At 35.3% G+C, this 7579-nt stretch overlaps 1 non-coding gene across 1 annotated transcript; it reads left to right on the forward strand.

Annotated features, from left to right (window-relative positions):
* Window positions 1-999: 999 nt before the first annotated feature.
* LOC126012533 (small nucleolar RNA SNORA51) lies at window positions 1000-1132 on the forward strand. Its single transcript, XR_007496991.1, has one exon. It is a non-coding gene; the product is annotated as a small nucleolar RNA SNORA51 (small nucleolar RNA).
* Window positions 1133-7579: the final 6447 nt, after the last annotated feature.

The raw sequence follows: 7579 nt of genomic DNA on the forward strand, positions 1-7579 counted from the left end.
TCGCGGATTTTCCCCGCCTGGTGTCACACACAGGGAGCCAGCTTTTGCAAAGGATAGCCGGTTTTTATGCTCTGAAGTCCCTCCCTGAAAATGGCGTCTGGGCGAGCGAGGTTTCTGGAGGCTCTTTTTTCCCCACTCGCAAGAGTTTCACGCAAGAGGACAGTAGACAGACATAGACAGGTCACACTCACAGTCTTTCACAGCTGAGCCCCACTGGGCCGGTGTACTTTCGCGGATTTTCCCCGCCTGGTGTCACACACAGGGAGCCAGCTTTTGCAAAGGATAGCCGGTTTTTATGCTCTGAAGTCCCTCCCTGAAAATGGCGTCTGGGCGAGCGAGGTTTCTGGAGGCTCTTTTTGCCCCACTCGCAAGAGTTTCACGCAAGAGGACAGTAGACAGACATAGACAGGTCACACTCACAGTCTTTCACAGCTGAGCCCCACTGGGCCGGTGTACTTTCGCCTTATGAAAATTTCTTATACATGGCGATACACGGTATCTTTTATGCTGACCAAAATAAGTCAGAGGGAAAGAGATAGATGCAGAATAGTCTTGCTCATTTATAGGTCTTAAGAAAAATTTCATGACTTCATCTCTTCTGATGGCTGCATATTATGCTGAGTGAAGTAAGTCAGAGGGAGAGATATAAACACAGAATGGTCTCATTCATCTATGGGTTTGGAGAAAAATGAAAAACATTTGTGTAATGATTCTCAGAAACAAAATAGAGGAGGACTGGAGGGTCCAGCTCCTGACGTGAAGCTCACACAGGGATCGTTTAGTGTAGTCACAGAAATAATTACACTGAGAACTATCATAACAAAATGTGACTCAATGAGGGAAGTAGAAAGCCTGTCTAGTGTACAGGCCGGTGTGAGGTGGGGAGAAAGGACACTTGGAATATTGGTCATGGGAATGTTGCACTGGTGAAGGATTTTATATATATAAATATATTATAATATATATAATATATATATTAAAAAAGAAAAGAAAATATAAGGCCTCCCAATTCTTATCACAGGCTGTGTTCTTTACACTGACTGTATAGAAAGAGGAGATAAAGTAAATGCACTCCATATACAGCTCAACCCAGGCCCTTTGCCTGGTCTGTATTGTGAATTGGGAGACAAAAAAAAAAAAGACATTTTTGCAATAATTCTCAGACATAAAAGAGATGACGACTGGAAGGTCCAGCTCACAATATGAAGCTCACCACAAATTGTGGTGAGTGCAATTAGAGAAATAACTACACTGTCAACTATCAAAACAATGAGAATAAATGAGGGATGTACAAAGCCTGTCTCTAGTACAGGCTGGGGGTGAAGTGAGGTGGAGGGAGATTTGGGACATTGGTAATGGGAATATTGCACTGGTGAAGTGGGGAATGTTCTTTACATGACTGAAACCCAACTACAATCATATTTGTAAGGAAGGTATTTAAATAAATGTATTATTTAAAAAAGAAGTAAATATAAAACAGATTTACTTGTCTTATATTTCTACAATGATTTATATATTTTAAAGTGTATTTACATTTATTACCTTCATCAAGCCTAATTTTTCCTCTATATTTTATTTTAGGCAGTGGCTTAAAATACTGTTAATGCTAGGGTTTTCCTAAAACCCTTTCTGAAGGTATACACTTTCCTCTTCCATTGTGCCATGTTACTCACTCCCATAATATACCTCCTATATTCCCAGTAGCATGCTTCTTGCTAAAGACATGTACTTCATTTTTGTTCCATTTGGGACATTTCATTTTCTTACTATTTTTCATTGTATTTCACATATCAGACAGATCACTCTCTGTCTACCTTTATCCTTTGAATAACTTCACTCAGCATGATACTTTCCAGATCCATCTAGCTAGCAGTAAATTGCATCATCTAATCTATTCTTAAAGCTAAATAATATTCCATTGTGTCTAGGTCCTCTGGTTTCTTTATCCAGTCATCTTTTCTTGGACACTGTGTTCTTTCCGGATTTTGGCTACTGTTAATAATGTTGCAAGGAGCATAGGAGTGCAAAAATCTTCCCTATATAAATTGGGGGGCACTTGGGATAGACAGCAAAATGTGGAATTTCTGGCTTGGTTATCTCAGTGTGAAATTTGACATAGGATTTTAATATTAGAAGTAGTTGTTCACATTGCAGAATAAGACAGTGCTAGTAGTAGAGTCCACATTATCATTATAGGTACTACCATCATTATTGCATTACTGTGGTGATAAATGCATCACCACTTCTGCTACATTAACATTCTGGGTCAACAATTGAGCTAGCTTCATTCAGTGTTTTTCCTAGAAAATATTTATATACCAGAGTCCAAATCAAAATTCAAACTGACCTTTGGGAGACAAGGCAGGAAGTGTTTCAATTAGGGGTCTTAACCTCTTTTCTTTAGGATGCACGTCTTTATTGTAATTAAATCATTCTGCTACTATTTTGTGGCTACTCCTATAGAAATTACTTTAAAACCCTCCTATAAAACTTTATTTTGGTCACACTCTGCTATTCTCTGCACTCAAGAGTCACCCCTGGAAGGGCAAGTTTCTTACCAGATAAACTATCTCTCTGGCCTTATTCCCTAAATTTCCCTTTTTATCATTATTGGCTTTGCAAAAAGTATGGGCATGAGAACTCAAGAGGGTGTATTTATAGCATATGACTTTACAATAGTCATGTGTATGTAAAATAATACAAAATATAATAAAATCATAAAATATCATTAATTTCAATTTTATTTTAAGATAAAATATGATAAAATCCTATCAGTTTTGTTTTCATCCATGCTTAAAAGAAGAACTATGTGTAAAAGAACACTTGGGAAATTATTTTACAAAGTAAAAATGCCCTTTCTCCTATTTCTTTTTACCATATTTAAATTTTCTTATATATTTGTTAATTGGTGCATTCTAAAGAGACATGGTAAAGTGTATATGAAGATTGCTCTCTATGTATCAAGCACTGGTTCTGAGGATAAAGCACTTCAAGGAACTTGTAGTCTACTGGATGAGAGGCAATAGGCCATAATTGCACAGGTCACTTATTTTCAAGTATTGTACTTATTGCAAAGAAAAATACCAGACATTTAGGCAGTTTATAATAAGAAGATATAGCTAGCTAGAGGTGTCAGGAGAATTAAGGAGTTTAGGGATGAAGAAAGAGGTATTATGCTACAAAATAGTAAAATTTAAGGCTGAAAATATAAGTAGAATTCAAATCTTGGCTTGGAATCCACCTGTAATAAAATGATTTGAAATTCGTAAGTCAAGCCTTCACACAAGAAGCTGTTTCTGACACAGCGATATCTCCAGTTCTTCTCTACTTCATTTACAGTACTTGACTAATGCAACTTTAGGAAATAGTCCAATGCAAAATTTACCTTCCAAGATAGATCTATTAAATCTTCAATTAAGATTAACATCCTTTGAAAATGGTCCAATCACGGATGCTATTAATCTTTCCCAATACTTAGACTGAAATTTATTTATTGGAATCTATGCTAAAGACCGGGCTCAAATTAGTAGAGTTCTTTCTTGAAAAGCCAGGTCTTTATCAGGGCAACTTTTGGATTCTATAATTTGGGGTTCAAGAGGTTATAATTTCTTAAGTTAAACATTTTTGGGCTAGAACAATAGCACAGCCATAGGGCATTTGCCTTGCACGCTAACCCTTGAAAAACGCTGGTTCGATTCCTGGCATCCCATATGGTCCCCCCAGCCTTCCAGAAGTAATTTCTCAGTGCAGAGCCAGGAGTAACTCTGAGCACCGCAATCTGTGTGATTGTTCCCCACTCCACCCCCCTAATAAAACATTTAGAACTTGTAAACTGACCTACAGTTTTCTTTATTTGTATTTGTTTTATTTCTATGAGTAATAAGAGAGGAAGATTAACGTTTATTGAATTACTACTATGACTAATAATTTTTATGATGTATTCAACATTTTCTTTTCCTACCCTCATTATTTCTGTTTGACTGATGGAGTCCTATTGATTTAGGGATCTGGTTGAGATCCTATTATCTTAAATAGATCAATCTTCCCTTACTGATGCCCAGGTAATGATATTGACATGGACAGAAAGGTGACCCTTTTCAGAATCCATATCCTTCAAAATGAGGCAGTAAGTATCAGGGCTTAGACAAGTCATAAATTCTTCTATATTTATCCCTAACATAAAAGATATATTAATTAAAAGGCCCCAACCCCTCCTATCATCAGCAAGATCCGTTAATCCATCTCACCTGCAACAAAACTGAAAGCCTTAACATTTTTCTCTCTCCTATAAACTGTTAGGAAAAAAAATCCAATTGTTAACTCTAATTCCTTTAGCCTAAACCAAACTCTACACAGCAAAATAGAATTGGTATCACAGAATAAAACTGATAGCCCCTACTTTCATTACCTTTAAGACAGAAACTTTTTCTTAATCTATGCCACCTTAAAAACTTCTGCAATAGTTCCATAAAAGAGGGGGAAAGAAGTGTAGACTACATTCGAAAAGTGCACATTTCCTGCCACCAATATCCCCCGTTTCTCATCCTCCCTGATGCCCTTTTCCATTCCACCACCGTGCCTCTCTGCCTCTGGGGTAGGCATTCTCTCTCTTTCTCCTTTTCTCTCTCTCTTTCTCTCTTTCTTCTTTCTCTCTCTTTCTCTCATTCTTTCTTTCTTTCTTTCTTTCTTTCTTCTTTCTTTCTTTCTTTCTTTCTTTCTTTCTCTTTCTTTCTCTCTTTCTTTCTTTTTCTTTCTTTCTTTCTTTCTCTTTCTCTTTCTTTCTTTCTTTCTTTCTTTCTTTCTTTCTTTCTTTCTTTCTTTCTTTCTTTCTTTCTTTCTCTTTCTCTCTTTCTTTCTTTTTCTTTCTTTCTTTCTTTCTCTTTCTCTTTCTTTCTTTCTTTCTTTCTTTCTTTCTTTCTTTCTTTCTTTCTTTCTTTCTTTCTTTCTTTCTTTCTTTCTTTCTTTCTTTCTTTCTTTCTTTCTTTCTTTCTTTCTTTCTTTCTTTCTCTCTCTTTTTGCTCTTTTCTTTTTTGACACATTTTTGGAACTGATTACTCTGGACAAGAACTGGGAGCTGAAAGGGGATAAAGTGACATGCATGACACCCTTTCATTAACAGTAGTGTATACCACAGAGTTAAAAATGTTTTTAAATGATACTTTACTAATCATTTATTTTACACATTATTAGATCCTACCTGGATCCAATCCCTTAAAATATTTACAGATGGGAAAGGAATCATAGTGAAAATGCCTATATGTACACAATTTAAAAATAATAATAGAATGGCCATAGATATGACTTAGTGGTATAGTTCATTCCCAGCATGTACAAATTCATGGATTTGATCTCTAGTGAACTGTCTTCTCATCCTCCGCTATCTTATATAAAGGGCTTATATAAGGCCCTTTAAATAAAAAGATGAGAGTGATACTTGCACCCAATTCTGTACTAATTTAAAATTCAAGTCCTACTCATTATAAAATTCCTTGTCAGTACAAAGCCAAGTCATTTTAATTAGCTAAAAATTATATTGAACCAAGAATCATTAAATTATATGAAAGCAGAATTACATTGAAGAAAATAATTTCATTAATATGGATAAAAGCACTTGTTTCACACCAAAATTACATTAATAAAATCAAACCACAATATTATCTCTCACAATGTACTGGACTTGAGTTTAGATCCTCTGTGACTAAGAATGACAATGACTCTAATCTGTTTTATATTTTTATTATTAAGAAGCTCCAGTCTCTATGGTAAGTAATTTACCCTAGCTAAATTCTTCTAACAACCCTTTGAATAGGTAGAATAACTTCATCCTTTTTACTCATGAGAAAAATGAAGTTTAGGAATCCTGAAGTGAATTTCTGGAGGTCATACAAATGGTTATGGAGCATTTAAACTAAAGTGTAACTCCAGAGAGCCAGTTCTATTTCCCAAGGTGCCATGCTTTCAAGCACACGATTAACATCTTTCTCGGGAATATTAAACACACAATGCCAAACATATGGCTATTTTCTCTACTGCATTTAGAATTCATCAGTGTTAATGAAAGAAGGAGTTAGGCAATGCATTAAGCAGCCTTGGCATTACAAGATAAAGTTAAGAAACATTCTTTGGAATCACATGGATCTGGCTTTGAACACTGACATGGTTACTCCTTAGCTGTGACAATAAAGGAGTTATCGATATTAGACTTAGCTGCCCCAGCTATGTAAGAATAACAAGAATACAACAACATATGGCATTTTTGAGGAACTAAAAAGATAACACTTGTTCATTCATCTATTGGCCTCACATTATTCTCTGCATACATTGTAGCAACTGTATTATTTCAGTAGCACTGAAATTTCTTAAAACCATTATTAAATATGTAAGCATAGGAAAAACTTGCAGATATTAAATTGGTTCAAATTTTATTGTGGAATTTTTTTCAAATTTATTAGTTATACAAAGTTACATCATTATGAATATTAGAATATCAATATGTTACCCTAAAATTTCCCCTATTTCATTACTGTTCATAGAACCTTCTCCCAACCTCCACTTACCTCTTGGTAACATAAGTTCTGTCATCAGGCTAAGGGTCTATTTCCAGTGGTCATTGATTATTCCCTTGCTCGGTATCTTGGACTACCACAAGGCCAAGATCATCCTGTATTTGTCATTCTACTTTTGACATATTTTGTCCAACATGCCTCTTTCTAGTTTTATCCATATTGTACAAAAAGCAAAATTTCTTCTTCTCTTTCATATGTATAGCACAAGTTCATGCCAAGCTGATCTGTTGCTGGGCAGAGCTGATTCCAGTTCTTAGGCTTGTAAATAGTTCTGCAAAAATATAGGTTTGTATATATTTTCTTGAATTAATGTTTTTGTCTTCTCGGGAGTAATACCAAGGAGTGGAAATGTTGAATCATATTAAACAACCTTGAATTACAGGACATAGTAAAGAAACAGGTTTGGAATCCCGTTGAAAACTGAGTGTACTATATTTTTTTTGTTTGTTTGTTTGTTTTTGGTTTTGGGGTCACACCCGGCATCGCTCAGGGTTTACTCCTGGCTCCACACTCAGAAATCGCTCCTGGCAGGCTCGGGGGACCATATGGGACGCCGGGATGACCTCCTGCATGAAAGGCAAACGTTTACCTCCATGTTATCTCTCTGGTCCCTGAGTGTGCTATTTTTGACTTTGTTTTAAGAAATCTTTAAACTGTTTCTCATAGAAGATGAACCAGTTTACATGCCTAGTAGCCATAAACTAAAGTTCCTTTTTTTCACAGATCTATCATCAATAATTCCTTTGGACATTTTAAAAATATATCTGAGTGAGGTGAAACCTCAATGTTTTAATTTTTAATTTTCATTTACCTAGTAATTAGTAATGATAGATATTTTCTCTTGTGCTTACTCCATGTCTCTTTTTCCTAATTTCTATGACTAGGTTTCAAGGCAAGTGTGCTAATGGATATTAAAAAAATCTAATACATTTAAAAAGCCATTAAATCAAATGTAATTATTATTTCCTACCACATCCTATGAAATATATTTTTATATACGTAGATATAAAAGA

Source organism: Suncus etruscus, chromosome 6 (assembly GCF_024139225.1).
Source record: "Suncus etruscus isolate mSunEtr1 chromosome 6, mSunEtr1.pri.cur, whole genome shotgun sequence".
NCBI classification, from domain to species: Eukaryota; Metazoa; Chordata; class Mammalia; order Eulipotyphla; family Soricidae; genus Suncus; species Suncus etruscus.